This window comes from Asterias rubens, assembly GCF_902459465.1.
Source record: "Asterias rubens chromosome 8 unlocalized genomic scaffold, eAstRub1.3 super_scaffold_89, whole genome shotgun sequence".
In the NCBI taxonomy this organism is placed as follows: Eukaryota; Metazoa; Echinodermata; class Asteroidea; order Forcipulatida; family Asteriidae; genus Asterias; species Asterias rubens.
The window spans coordinates 1583759-1599746 of NW_022985693.1; the positions used below are offsets into that span (position 1 = coordinate 1583759).

General features: G+C 34.6%; 4 long non-coding RNA genes across 4 annotated transcripts; all 4 read right to left on the reverse strand.

Annotated features, from left to right (window-relative positions):
* Positions 1–293: 293 nt before the first annotated feature.
* LOC117305576 lies at positions 294–2319 on the reverse strand. Its single transcript, XR_004520703.1, has 3 exons — positions 2185–2319; positions 1253–1344; positions 294–837 (listed from the first exon to the last, which is right to left on the reverse strand). It is a non-coding gene; the product is annotated as an uncharacterized LOC117305576 (long non-coding RNA).
* A 1464-nt stretch (positions 2320–3783) lies between these two features.
* Positions 3784–5541, reverse strand: LOC117305568. The gene is made up of 3 exons (XR_004520699.1): positions 5407–5541; positions 4474–4565; positions 3784–4072 (listed from the first exon to the last, which is right to left on the reverse strand). It is a non-coding gene; the product is annotated as an uncharacterized LOC117305568 (long non-coding RNA).
* Positions 5542–7014: 1473 nt separating this feature from the next.
* Positions 7015–8773, reverse strand: LOC117305570. Its single transcript, XR_004520700.1, has 3 exons — positions 8639–8773; positions 7698–7789; positions 7015–7295 (listed from the first exon to the last, which is right to left on the reverse strand). It is a non-coding gene; the product is annotated as an uncharacterized LOC117305570 (long non-coding RNA).
* A 766-nt stretch (positions 8774–9539) lies between these two features.
* On the reverse strand, positions 9540–11705 carry LOC117305571. Its single transcript, XR_004520701.1, has 3 exons — positions 11551–11705; positions 10627–10718; positions 9540–10224 (listed from the first exon to the last, which is right to left on the reverse strand). It is a non-coding gene; the product is annotated as an uncharacterized LOC117305571 (long non-coding RNA).
* Positions 11706–15988: the final 4283 nt, after the last annotated feature.

The window sequence follows — 15988 nt, forward strand, 5'->3', positions numbered from 1 at the left end:
ATTAATTGAATGTTAACTTCCCGATAGACAACACCAATAAAACAATTCTGTTATGCACCACCTGACTCATCTTTTTTTAATAATTATTATATGAGAATTCTTATGTGTAAAACTTTCAGTCCCAACATTCATCAAAACAAAAAACAAGGACACTGATCAATGTGTGGGCATTCTTTTAAAAGGAAATAATTATGTTTCATTTCGACATACTGCCTCAAAATTAATGGAGTCTTATCTCATCAAAGACACAAACATAAAACACAAATTGATCAAACCGTTTTTAATATGTCTGATGAACAAACAATATTTTATTCACAAACTCAGTGCTTCAGTGTTACAATTTTTCTCATTTGGGCAGAACACATTATGTTCAGTTTAAAACATTAAAATATTATATACTATAGTTGCAAAGACAAAAATCCTGACAATAATAGCCTGATGTGTTTTTCCTCTGATTTGTCAATGAATGAGTCCCAGTAAGTTTGTTAAAACTATAATGTTTAAACATTAAACTAATAAGTTATTGGTGAAATCTGACATCATGAATTATTTCCAATATAATTACTCATTGTCCACGCTTTATACTCTTGCTTGTATTTTCATAGCATCTTTTTTAAGCTGTACCAAAACTAATAAGTTTGGTTCCTGACTTTTATGTTTGCCTTGAGAATGGAAATTACTGATAAAAATGTGTTTTGTCAACCACTGGTTTAGAACCAACATTACTCAAGAGGTTTACAAATGGTGCTACCGCAAACATCACCTGGTAATACTCAAACTATGCAACGCTTCAAATCCTACTGATGAGTTCTTGTCCCTTGTTTTACGAAACATTGCCTGCAGAGTGAAAAAATAAATAAAAAAATGATTGAGAGGTTAATTTCCGATCAATAAAAAAATGATTGAGAGGTTAATTTCCGATCAAAGAATAAATGGATACCCCCTTAAATTCTTGATTAATAGAAGTACTATTATTTAATTTGTGTTTTTTTTCTTGAGAATTGGTAATTGAGCTTGAAAACACAACCTTAGTAATACTAGTAGGTAACCCTTTTCTATGTCCCCTTTTCCCAATTTATTGTTTTCTAAAGTAAGTAGGCTTTTGTGAATTGAATTTCGGCCCCTTTCTCCTGTAGTTTGACTCATTGAAAAATAATCCTACTGAACAAAGTAATTGTGTATTAAAATGTACAACATTTTCACACTGTCCGAAGGTTTTAAAAATTTTTATAACTTGAAACATCAATATTACCTTTGCTGGTCTTGAACTTTTAATGAATCTTGGCTTCTTGTCACTAGTTTCCCATGTAGAGTCCAGAGATGTCCTCACTGTCTGAACAGTATCTGTAAATAAGTGTAAATTGAAAAAGAACTATTTCGTTAGTAATGTAAATGCAAAACAAGGAAAGCATGTGGATATTGAAAGGAAAGTGACAAAAAGAAACCGAGTGATACTAATAATATGGACAGGCATCTGGAATTTTAATTTGTATTACTAAAGATTGACATTATACAATTTTAATATTATTGGACAAGTTAGGTCAATGAGATTGTGATTTAAACATTTTCAAATGTAAAGTAAAATAATAAAAAAATCACTCTATTCAAAGGCAGTGGACACTATAATATAATGACTATTGGCAATTACTCAAAATAATTGTTAGCATAAAAACTTACTAGGTAACAATCAATGCAATGGAGAGCTGTTGACATGGTTGATGATAGTTTAAAATCATTGTTATGTGTGTGGCTGTGACTGTGTGTGAGCCCCACTCAGCTCAGCTTGGGCCTTGGTTTTTATTTTATAAAAAAGGAAAGTATACAAAATAAGTAAGTTTATCTCAGGTTACTTAAATCTTTTCTCAGGTTACTAAATAAACTAAAAAGTATAAATTAAAATAGTAGATTAACAAATGAATTTTGTCAAGCAGTATTTTCTGCTTAATTTAATAGCTTTGTGAAACTTGGCCCAGTTCAGTAGGGGCTATAAATTGATATGAGCGTGCAATTCAAATATCTACCTGCCCTTTTTCACGAAAAAGATGCAGCACAAAATAAGCCTGCCATTCGTTGCGCAGTGTGCATATGCATGGTGTGTGACTGACAATCATGACCATCTTATTTTATTAATTTTGTATAGGCAAAAGAAAAACAACTGTTACATTTCTTCATATCGTAACTTACCCTAATATCAAAAGCACATTGTCCTGTTTCCAAAAGGCAATTATGAGCAAACTGTCAGTTCTGAAAGCTGTCAAAAAGAGCTTAATGTTCTCAAGTTTTTGCAACCGAGGAATTAAATGGCGGCCGCCGGATAAAGTTTTGTCTTTATGAATGTGACGTCATCGATCGGGGTAGGGAACTAGTACAACCGTAGAGGGAGGTATACAAGGGGACCGTTAAAAAAAAATCTACCCCAACCTCCTGCAGCAAAGCATGGGATCGAGCGGGAAGCGAAAATCGTGAGCACGATCGAAGATGCGGGGTGACCGCCGACAAAGAGAGGTTGTGTAATGATGACGTCATGGTGTACCTGGTTTACCGAACTGTAAGAGGGCGCTATTTACTGGGACCGTTAAAAATGAACTAAACGTTAACACTTCTGTCCAATGAGAGCGTTATAATAAGAAAGGTAATTTTTATCTTGATCCTAATTGAATCACGTTTTAACTACCTTATAAATTGCTGTGGAATGTTCATTTGAAAGCTTGTCTATAGAAGACAATAGTAGTCAGGAACATTGTATGTTCCCTTCTCGCTCGATGATAAGAAACCTTAGTCAGTTAATAATGAATAACCAATATTATTAACTACCCAAAAATCAATACCTATTGAACAATTTTACATGCTCACATTTCCACGACCAGACCCGACTTGATAGGGTGTTTTCAAATTATTTTAAGAGAATTCTTTTGTTGGAAACTTTTTGGTGGCAAAACATTCATGAAAAACAGAGCGTTCACTGTAACTGGGCTTTTTGCCAGGGGAAAATTATGACAGTCTGCCTCAAAATTAATGGAGTCTTTTCCAAGCGGTCGAAAGAAAAAAACAAACATACACAAATGGATCAAGCATTGTTGAATATTTCCAATGAATAAACAATGTTTTATTTACAAATTGCTTCAGTGGTTTACATTTTTTTCTTATAAACAAACACACTAATGTTCAATACAAATTATAGCAAGTTGCAAAGATAAAGTTCCTGACAAGTAGCCTAGTGTTATTCATGTGGTTTTTCTCTGATTTGTCAATGAATGAGTCCAAATAAGCGTTCACTGTAACTGGGCTTTTTGCCAGGGGAAAATTATGACAGTCTGCCTCAAAATTAATGGAGTCTTTTCCAAGCGGTCGAAAGAAAAAAACAAACATACACAAATGGATCAAGCATTGTTGAATATTTCCAATGAATAAACAATGTTTTATTTACAAATTGCTTCAGTGGTTTACATTTTTTTCTTATAAACAAACACACTAATGTTCAATACAAATTATAGCAAGTTGCAAAGATAAAGTTCCTGACAAGTAGCCTAGTGTTATTCATGTGGTTTTTCTCTGATTTGTCAATGAATGAGTCCAAATAAGTTTGGTAAAACTATAATTGTTAACATAACACCAAGAAGTTGTTGTTGAACGTCACAAGTTTTCTCTATATTATAAATAATGAACATTTATCAAAAAACTGTCAAGCTTTAATTCTCACTTGTGTTTTTCTAGCACTTTTTTAAGCAGTACCAAAAACTAAAAAGTTGTTTTGTTTTAACGTTTGCTGCGAGGATAATTTTTTTTTTTTTTTACAGTTTAGTATCGTGTAATACAATTCCAACATCATTAGCGTTGATGGCTGATGTTTCTTCTGATGGGTTCTTCAGGTGATGTGTGTGCAAGGTGAAAATCTCTTGTGAGTAGTGTACTGGGGAAATTGTGTGTTTTCATTCACTGGTTGAGAACCAACATTACTCAAAAGAGATTTACAAATGGTGCTACCCCAAACGTCACCTGGTTATTACTCCAACCATGCAACGCTTCAAATCCTACTGATGAGTTCTTGTCCCTTGTTTTTACGAAACATTGCCTGCAGAGTGAAAAAATAAATAAAAAAATGAATGAGAGGTTAATTTCCGATCAATAAAAAATGATTGAGAGGTTAATTTCCGATCAAAGAATAAATGGATACCCCCTTAAATTCTTGATTAATAGAAGTACTATTAATTTGTGTTTTTTTTCTTGAGAATTGGTAATTGAGCTTGAAAACACAACCTTAGTAGGTAACCCTTTTCTATGTCCCCTTTTCCCAATTTATTGTTTTCTAAAGTAAGTAGGCTTTTGTGAATTGAATTTCGGCCCCTTTCTCCTGTAGTTTGACTCATTGAAAAATAATCCTACTGAACAAAGTAATTGTGTATTAAAATGTACAACATTTTCACACTGTCCGAAGGTTTTAAAAATTTTTATAACTTGAAACATCAATATTACCTTTGCTGGTCTTGAACTTTTAATGAATCTTGGCTTCTTGTCACTAGTTTCCCATGTAGAGTCCAGAGATGTCCTCACTGTCTGAACAGTATCTGTAAATAAGTGTAAATTGAAAAAGAACTATTTCTTTAGTAATATAAATGCGAAACAAGGAAAGCATGTGGATATTGAAAGGAAAGTGACAAAAAGAAACCGAGTGATACTAATAATATGGACAGGCATCTGGAATTTTAATTTGTATTACTAAAGATTTACATTATACAATTTTAATATTATTGGACAAGTTAGGTCAATGAGATTGTGATTTAAACATTTTCAAATGTAAAGTAAAATAATAAAAAAAATCACTCTATTCAAAGGCAGTGGACACTATAATATAATGACTATTGGCAATTACTCAAAATAATTGTTAGCATAAAAACTTACTAGGTAACAATCAATGCAATGGAGAGCTGTTGACATGGTTGATGATAGTTTAAAATCATTGTTATGTGTGTGGCTGTGACTGTGTGTGAGCCCCACTCAGCTCAGCTTGGGCCTTGGTTTTTATTTTATAAAAAAGGAAAGTATACAAAATAAGTAAGTTTATCTCAGGTTACTTAAATCTTTTCTCAGGTTACTAAATAAACTAAAAAGTATAAATTAAAATAGTAGATTAACAAATGAATTTTGTCAAGCAGTATTTTCTGCTTAATTTAATAGCTTTGTGAAACTTGGCCCAGTTCAGTAGGGGCTATAAATTGATATGAGCGTGCAATTCAAATATCTACCTGCCCTTTTTCACGAAAAAGATGCAGCACAAAATAAGCCTGCCATTCGTTGCGCAGTGTGCATATGCATGGTGTGTGACTGACAATCATGACCATCTTATTTTATTAATTTTGTATAGGCAAAAGAAAAACAACTGTTACATTTCTTCATATCGTAACTTACCCTAATATCAAAAGCACATTGTCCTGTTTCCAAAAGGCAATTATGAGCAAACTGTCAGTTCTGAAAGCTGTCAAAAAGAGCTTAATGTTCTCAAGTTTTTGCAACCGAGGAATTAAATGGCGGCCGCCGGATAAAGTTTTGTCTTTATGAATGTGACGTCATCGATCGGGGTAGGGAACTAGTACAACCGTAGAGGGAGGTATACAAGGGGACCGTTAAAAAAAAATCTACCCCAACCTCCTGCAGCAAAGCATGGGATCGAGCGGGAAGCGAAAATCGTGAGCACGATCGAAGATGCGGGGTGACCGCCGACAAAGAGAGGTTGTGTAATGATGACGTCATGGTGTACCTGGTTTACCGAACTGTAAGAGGGCGCTATTTACTGGGACCGTTAAAAATGAACTAAACGTTAACACTTCTGTCCAATGAGAGCGTTATAATAAGAAAGGTAATTTTTATCTTGATCCTAATTGAATCACGTTTTAACTACCTTATAAATTGCTGTGGAATGTTCATTTGAAAGCTTGTCTATAGAAGACAATAGTAGTCAGGAACATTGTATGTTCCCTTCTCGCTCGATGATAAGAAACCTTAGTCAGTTAATAATGAATAACCAATATTATTAACTACCCAAAAATCAATACCTATTGAACAATTTTACATGCTCACATTTCCACGACCAGACCCGACTTGATAGGGTGTTTTTCAAATTATTTTAAGAGAATTCTTTTGTTGGAAACTTTTTGGTGGCAAAACATTCATGAAAAACAGAGCGTTCACTGTAACTGGGCTTTTTGCCAGGGGAAAATTATGACAGTCTGCCTCAAAATTAATGGAGTCTTTTCCAAGCGGTCGAAAGAAAAAAACAAACATACACAAATGGATCAAGCATTGTTGAATATTTCCAATGAATAAACAATGTTTTATTTACAAATTGCTTCAGTGGTTTACATTTTTTTCTTATAAACAAACACACTAATGTTCAATACAAATTATAGCAAGTTGCAAAGATAAAGTTCCTGACAAGTAGCCTAGTGTTATTCATGTGGTTTTTCTCTGATTTGTCAATGAATGAGTCCAAATAAGCGTTCACTGTAACTGGGCTTTTTGCCAGGGGAAAATTATGACAGTCTGCCTCAAAATTAATGGAGTCTTTTCCAAGCGGTCGAAAGAAAAAAACAAACATACACAAATGGATCAAGCATTGTTGAATATTTCCAATGAATAAACAATGTTTTATTTACAAATTGCTTCAGTGGTTTACATTTTTTTCTTATAAACAAACACACTAATGTTCAATACAAATTATAGCAAGTTGCAAAGATAAAGTTCCTGACAAGTAGCCTAGTGTTATTCATGTGGTTTTTCTCTGATTTGTCAATGAATGAGTCCAAATAAGTTTGGTAAAACTATAATTGTTAACATAACACCAAGAAGTTGTTGTTGAACGTCACAAGTTTTCTCTATATTATAAATAATGAACATTTATCAAAAAACTGTCAAGCTTTAATTCTCACTTGTGTTTTTCTAGCACTTTTTTAAGCAGTACCAAAAACTAAAAAGTTGTTTTGTTTTAACGTTTGCTGCGAGGATAATTTTTTATTTTTTTTACAGTTTAGTATCGTGTAATACAATTCCAACATCATTAGCGTTGATGGCTGATGTTTCTTCTGATGGGTTCTTCAGGTGATGTGTGTGCAAGGTGAAAATCTCTTGTGAGTAGTGTACTGGGGAAATTGTGTGTTTTCATTCACTGGTTGAGAACCAACATTACTCAAAAGAGATTTACAAATGGTGCTACCCCAAACGTCACCTGGTTATTACTCCAACCATGCAACGCTTCAAATCCTACTGATGAGTTCTTGTCCCTTGTTTTTACGAAACATTGCCTGCAGAGTGAAAAAATAAATAAAAAAATGAATGAGAGGTTAATTTCCGATCAATAAAAAAATGATTGAGAGGTTAATTTCCGATCAAAGAATAAATGGATACCCCCTTAAATTCTTGATTAATAGAAGTACTATTAATTTGTGTTTTTTTTCTTGAGAATTGGTAATTGAGCTTGAAAACACAACCTTAGTAGGTAACCCTTTTCTATGTCCCCTTTTCCCAATTTATTGTTTTCTAAAGTAAGTAGGCTTTTGTGAATTGAATTTCGGCCCCTTTCTCCTGTAGTTTGACTCATTGAAAAATAATCCTACTGAACAAAGTAATTGTGTATTAAAATGTACAACATTTTCACACTGTCCGAAGGTTTTAACAATTTTTATAACTTGAAACATCAATATTACCTTTGCTGGTCTTGAACTTTTAATGAATCTTGGCTTCTTGTCACTAGTTTCCCATGTAGAGTCCAGAGATGTCCTCACTGTCTGAACAGTATCTGTAAATAAGTGTAAATTGAAAAAGAACTATTTCTTTAGTAATATAAATGCGAAACAAGGAAAGCATGTGGATATTGAAAGGAAAGTGACAAAAAGAAACCGAGTGATACTAATAATATGGACAGGCATCTGGAATTTTAATTTGTATTACTAAAGATTTACATTATACAATTTTAATATTATTGGACAAGTTAGGTCAATGAGATTGTGATTTAAACATTTTCAAATGTAAAGTAAAATAATAAAAAAAATCACTCTATTCAAAGGCAGTGGACACTATAATATAATGACTATTGGCAATTACTCAAAATAATTGTTAGCATAAAAACTTACTAGGTAACAATCAATGCAATGGAGAGCTGTTGACATGGTTGATGATAGTTTAAAATCATTGTTATGTGTGTGGCTGTGACTGTGTGTGAGCCCCACTCAGCTCAGCTTGGGCCTTGGTTTTTATTTTATAAAAAAGGAAAGTATACAAAATAAGTAAGCTTATCTCAGGTTACTTAATTTCCTTAAATCTTTTCTCAGGTTACTAAATAAACTAAAAAGTATAAATTAAAATAGTAGATTAACAAAGGAATTTGTCAAGCAGTATTTTCTGCTTAATTTAATAGCTTTGTGAAACTTGGCCCAGTTCAGTAGGTGCTATAAATTGATATGAGCGTGCAATTCAAATATCTACCTGCCCTTTTTCACGAAAAAGATGCAGCACAAAATAAGCCTGCCATTCGTTGCGCAGTGTGCATATGCATGGTGTGTGACTGACAATCATGACCATCTTATTTTATTAATTTTGTATAGGCAAAAGAAAAACAACTGTTACATTTCTTCATATCGTAACTTACCCTAATATCAAAAGCACATTGTCCTGTTTCCAAAAGGCAATTATGAGCAAACTGTCAGTTCTGAAAGCTGTCAAAAAGAGCTTAATGTTCTCAAGTTTTTGCAACCGAGGAATTAAATGGCGGCCGCCGGATAAAGTTTTGTCTTTATGAATGTGACGTCATCGGGGGGGGGGGGGGTGGGGGGAACTAGTACAACCGTAGAGGGAGGTATACAAGGGGACCGTTAAAAAAAAATCTACCCCAACCTCCTGCTGCAGCAAAGCATGGGGTCGAGCGGGAAGCGAAAATCGTGAGCACGATCGAAGATGCGGGGTGACGCCGACAAAGAGAGGTTGTGTAATGATGACGTCATGGTGTACCTGGTTTACCGAACTGTAAGAGGGCGCTATTTACTGGGACCGTTAAAAATGAACTAAACGTTAACACTTCTGTCCAATGAGAGCGTTATAATAAGAAAGGTAATTTTTATCTTGATCCTAATTGAATCCCGTTTTAACTATCTTATAAATTGCTGTGGAATGTTCATTTGAAAGCTTGTCTATAGAAGACAATAGTAGTCAGGAACATTGTATTTTCCCTTCTCGCTCGATGATAAGAAACCTTAGTCAGTTAATAATGAATAACCAATATTATTAACTACCCAAAAATCAATACCTATTGAACAATTTTACATGCTCACATTTCCACGACCAGACCCGACTTGATAGGGTGTTTTTCAAATTATTTTAAGAGAATTCTTTTGTTGGAAACTTTTTGGTGGCAAAACATTCATGAAAAACAGAGCGTTCACTGTAACTGGGCTTTTTGCCAGGGGAAAATTATGACAGTCTGCCTCAAAATTAATGGAGTCTTTTCCAAGCGGGCGAAAGAAAAAAACAAACATACACAAATGGATCAAGCATTGTTGAATATTTCCAATGAATAAACAATGTTTTATTTACAAATTGCTTCAGTGGTTTACATTTTTTCTTATAAACAAACACACTAATGTTCAATACAAATTATAGAAAGTTGCAAAGATAAAGTTCCTGACAAGTAGCCTTGTGTTATTCATGTGGTTTTTCTCTGATTTGTCAATGAATGAGTCCAAATAAGTTTGGTAAAACTATAATTGTTAACATAACACCAAGAAGTTGTTGTTGAACATCACAAGTTTTCTCTATATTATAAATAATGAACATTTATCAAAAAACTGTCAAGCTTTAATTCTCACTTGTGTTTTTCTAGCACTTTTTTAAGCAGTACCAAAAACTAAAAAGTTGTTTTGTTTTCACGTTTGCTGCGAGGATAATTTTTTTTTTTTTTACAGTTTAGTATCGTGTAATACAATTCCAACATCATTAGCGTTGATGGCTGATGTTTCTTCTGATGGGTTCTTAAGGTGATGATGTGTGTGCAAGGTGAACATCTCTTTAAGTAGTGTACTGGGGAAATTGTGTGTTTTCATTCACTGGTTGAGAACCAACATTACTCAAAAGAGATTTACAAATGGTGCTACCCCAAACGTCACCTGGTTATTACTCCAACCATGCAACGCTTCAAATCCTACTGATGAGTTCTTGTCCCTTGTTTTTACGAAACATTGCCTGCAGAGTGAAAAAATAAATAAAAAAATGAATGAGAGGTTAATTTCCGATCAATAAAAAAATGATTGAGAGGTTAATTTCCGATCAAAGAATAAATGGATACCCCCTTAAATTCTTGATTAATAGAAGTACTATTAATTTGTGTTTTTTTTCTTGAGAATTGGTAATTGAGCTTGAAAACACAACCTTAGTAGGTAACCCTTTTCTATGTCCCCTTTTCCCAATTTATTGTTTTCTAAAGTAAGTAGGCTTTTGTGAATTGAATTTCGGCCCCTTTCTCCTGTAGTTTGACTCATTGAAAAATAATCCTACTGAACAAAGTAATTGTGTATTAAAATGTACAACATTTTCACACTGTCCGAAGGTTTTAACAATTTTTATAACTTGAAACATCAATATTACCTTTGCTGGTCTTGAACTTTTAATGAATCTTGGCTTCTTGTCACTAGTTTCCCATGTAGAGTCCAGAGATGTCCTCGCTGTCTGAACAGTATCTGTAAATAAGTGTAAATTGAAAAAGAACTATTTCTTTAGTAATATAAATGCGAAACAAGGAAAGCATGTGGATATTGAAAGGAAAGTGACAAAAAGAAACCGAGTTATACTAATATGGACAGGCATCTGGAATTTTAATTTGTATTACTAAAGATTTACATGATACAATTTTAATATTATTGGACAAGTTAGGTCAATGAGATTGTGATTTAAACATTTTCAAATGTAAAGTAAAATAATAAAAAAAATCACTCTATTCAAAGGCAGTGGACACTATAATGACTATTGGCAATTACTCAAAATAATTGTTAGCATAAAAACTTACTAGGTAACAATCAATGCAATGGAGAGCTGTTGACATGGTTGATGATAGTTTAAAATCATTGTTATGTGTGTGGCTGTGACTGTGTGTGAGCCCCACTCAGCTCAGCTTAGGCCTTGGTTTTTATTTTATAAAAAAGAAAAGTATACAAAATAAGTAAGCTTATCTCAGGTTACTTAAATCTTTTCTCAGGTTACTAAATAAACTAAAAAGTATAAATTAAAATAGTAGATTAACAAAGGAATTTGTCAAGCAGTATTTTCTGCTTAATTTAATAGCTTTGTGAAACTTGGCCCAGTTCATTAGGTGCTATAAATTGATATGAGCGTGCAATTCAAATATCTACCTGCCCTTTTTCACGAAAAAGATGCAGCACAAAATAAGCCTGCCATTCGTTGCGCAGTGTGCATATGCATGGTGTGTGACTGACAATCATGACCATCTTATTTTATTAATTTTTTATAGGCAAAAGAAAAACAACTGTTACATTTCTTCATATCGTAACTTACCCTAATATCAAAAGCACATTGTCCTGTTTCCAAAAGGCAATTATGGGCAAACTGTCAGTTCTGTAAGCTGTCAAAACGAGCTTAATGTTCAAGTTTTAGTCGCCTTAACCGAGGAATTAAATGGCGGCCGCCGGATAAAGTTTTGTCTTCGTGAATGTGACGTCATCGGGGGGGGGGGGGGATATGAAACTAGTACAACCGTAGAGGGAGGTATACAAAGAGACCGTTAAAAAAATTCTACCAAAACATGGGGTCGAGCGCGCGGGAAGCGAAAATTGTGAGCACGATCGAAGATGCGGGGTGACCGCCGACAAAAGAGAGGTTGTGTGATGATGACGTCATGGTGTCCCTGGTTTACCGAACTGTAAGAGGGCGCTATTTATTGGGACCGTTAAAAATGAACTAAACGTTAACACTTCTGTCCAATGAGAGCGTTATAATACGAAAGGTCATTTTTATCTTGATCCTAATTGAATCACGTTTTAACCTTATAAATTGCTGTGGAATGGTAATTTAAAAACTTGTCTATAGAAGAAAATAGTAGTCAGGAACATTGTATTTTCCCTTCTCACTTGATGATAAGAAAACCTTTTTCAGTTAATAATGAATAACCAATATTATTATTGTTAAAATCGATACCTATTGAACAATTTTACATGCTCACATTTCCACGACCAGACCCGACTTGATAGGGTGTTTTGTCATTATTAGAAACTTTTTGGTGGCACTCACTGTTTACTGGGCTTTTTGCCAGGGGAAAATTATGACATTCTGCCTCAAAATTAATGGAGTCTTTTCCAAGCGGTCGAAAGAAAAAAACAAACTACACAAATGGATCAAGCATTGTTGAATATTTCCAATGAATAAACAATGTTTCAGCGGTTTACATTTTTTCTTATAAACAGACACACTAATGTTCACTACAAATTATAGAAAGTTGCAAAGATACAATTCCTGACCCCTATTTGTGTTATGGTACGTTCACACAGCCAGGGAAATATCGTGTCGGCAACGGATTTGGCGGGCAAAAGCCGCACATGCGCGGCTGAACAGCGTTATACGCGTATGGATATTCTCAAAAGTTAAAAGACGACACCTTGGTGAACATGCGCACCACCACCATCCAGGGCATGCCATCAATCACACGTTAGCGCGTATGCAAATGTGCGCACGAACGACTGTACACTCGATAACAAACAGTCCGCTGTCTCTTCTGCGCGGATGCGCGCGCGTAAAAAAACAAAAAAATGCTAGCCAGAAATTTAATTTTGCGAACGCAATAATTCATATCGCATCATTCTCCCTTCCATCGAAGTTCAGTGTTTGAGAATTGAGAAACTGCAAAAGGCAACCAGACCGACTGACGTATAAATAGTGCTGAAGCTGCTCATTTCGGTAAATACTTAAAAACTCTCCTTTTTAAACAGCAATTTAATGAATAAAATTTGACATGACATTGACATCAGGCAGGCATGCCAGTCGGCATGGTCAGATCGAGTTCTACTTTTTCTGTGTAGGCCTCTAGCCTAGTTTGATTTCTAAACAAACGTTCAAAATAAACTTGACAAATATAATTAATTATAATGGGTGATTTCAGTCATTAGTGATTTCACAGACACCCCCTCAACATTATACCTTTCAGGGGTGGGGAGACTGAGATTTATAATAAGATAGAGTGATTTCTTTCCTCATTTCTCAGTTTCCATGGTTTTTACCTCTGCTGTTTTAAAAAGTGTTAGGCCCCTACTGTTTTAGACATTTTTTTTAGTGTTAAAATGTTAGTGTTATCCAGATTCTATTCATCTGCTGATCATGCTGATTGCACTTGACTTGTAATGCAGGCCTAAAATTTCAGCTTTGACTTTTTGTCATTTGATACTGAGTGATAGGGCAAACAAAAACATTTTTGATTTTGCAAAGGGAAAGGAAAGGGCACTTTCACTCGGTTTCATTTAAAAATTAAAAGTCTACGTATGAACTAGAAATAAGCTAGGCCCCTACCTAGAGTAGCAGTAGGCCTGCAGTAGGCCTAGCAATAATTCCTAGTAAATTGAGAAAATTTTGAATTATTATGGGCACCAACTGACACTGACCAGCTGACAGGCATGACATGCGCGGCATGACCAGATCAGCAGATAGGCAAGCCGCAAGGCCAACCTGGCCAACCGCAAACCAAACCAATATTAAGATTGGATTGATAGGCTTTCGAGTCACAGTGGTTAGGTTCACTTTTATTAATCCTGGCCATCTTAGAATGGGCTTGTCCTGTCTGTTTTTATAATTGTCTTGCTTGATTGCCAGTGCTCTGTCTCATTCAATCATTGGTTTACAATTGTTCTAGGTGTCATAAGTTTACATTCATTGTTTCTTATACTGTTATATTTCTTTAGTACGGTAATATTGTATCTTGTACTGTTTGTTGAAATCTTGGCCGAATAAATAATCATAATAATAATAATAATAATAATAATAATAATATAGTCAAATAGAGTCTAAAAACTTTAACTAAGTAACAAGAATTAAGAATAGACCCAGTCTTGGCTGCTGGGGCGCTGTACTCCTTTTTTTCGAATTTTGTCATCTCGTACGACCGAATGACAAATTACGGATTAGGGGCCTACAGCGCCCCAGCCCAGTCATGTCAGTTCTAAGTCAAATTAACATGATTAAGACAATAAATGGGGCAAAAAAGGTAATTTATATTCACATATTTCTGCATTTTTTCTATTTTTCTATCCAGGAGAAGTATCAACATGGGTGACAGACCAGGAGATATCTCAGAAGTTACTACGTTCAACAAGGGCAAACTGAAGAGTGTGGAAACAAAAGAAAATAATCCACTTCCAACCAAAGAATGTAAGCCATCATCATATCCATAATATTCACGAATCACATTGACCATTGTGCTTAATTAAAAATAATTAATGTTGCCAAATGCCATTCTCCAGTGTAAACTTTTTTCAAATTCCAAATCTAAATCATGTATTTTGTAATTGTAGGCTATGGCGACTGAGTATGTCACGTGTACAGACAAATGTTATTAAAATATTAAATATGCATGAGCTCCCCCACAAAATGAATAAATAAATTGATTGTAACATTATAGTATTATAACTCATGATTTTTATTTATTTCTTGTTTTCCTCCAGCAATTGATCAAGAGAAGAAAGCATAGCATGGCAATCTCCACCAAGTTCTGTTCTTAATATTCCTGTCTACGATTAATAAGCATTTCTACGAGTTGTTTTGTCAACTAAAGTTAAACAAAATAATGAACTTCAAACTGGTCTAAATAGATAATAGTCTTTGAACAGTGGTGGGGGGGGGGGGGTCTACCATCCTTTGTACTTTAGCTAGCCTGTTATTAGCATATTCTGCTAAGCAAATGAATGCAAGTACAATTTAATAGTCAAAACTAAACTATCTAGCCAAAACACACTCAGTAATTTGGACTACCACAAGTACAGAACTGCTGAAATTCACCAAGTCATCAATGCGAGAGAATGGACAAATTCAGCAACTTTCATTGGACATGCGCCGCCCAAGAGCTACCATCACACAGGAGAACTACTGTGCTGAAATTTACCTTGAGCCACTACACCAGCAGCAATGAAGACTTTTAGGGTCACAACTCTATCTTACCTAAAATTCACCCCTCCCCCTCTACCTCTCCCTGATTACATTTCATAAACATTAATGCTTGAAACTCAAATCACCTCTAACTGGCAGTTTTTATAGATTACTTTGTAGTTCATTCAGTGATTGGTGATCATTTACACCCTACTGTGATTTGGTTATTTAAGAACCACCTTTTGTTTTCAAATCAACCATCACTTGTTTAATTTCTTAAATTTAATGTGAGATTAAATGGATTCAGTTTAAATTGTTGACAATTTATGACACGTTTGTTTTGCTTGAATTTTTTACTGAGTACTTTACTGTATCTCCTGACTGTTACTTTACTGAAAATATTTCTTGAAACAAAAACAATAGGACAAATATAATCCGCAATATAATATTTTCACTCTTTTGTGGAAAAGGTGGCATCTGACATAGTCAATAGATTTTAAATAAAGCTTCAGATAAACATCGTTGAATGAAAATAACATAAAAATAATATTTCAGGAACATGACTCGTACCCAAATGACAAAAAATGCAATCTCTTGCAATAGACCTTATGCACATGACGTCATTTCAGTAGGGCGCCCTCACCTAGAGGTCAAAAGGAGGTTGTTCATTGGCCAATCCTGTGCACCGCGCGTACAAATCTGTGCGTTTCGATTGTTTCGTCACCGTTTTTTCACTAAGATGGCCACTGGATGATGTAAATGCATAAGGTCTATGCCAGAGTGAAAGGCACAAAAGACCGTATTGAATATGATGTCACGCGGCTCAAATGTCTGACCTACAAGTTGGCGTCTGTGCGTGTGTGTGTGC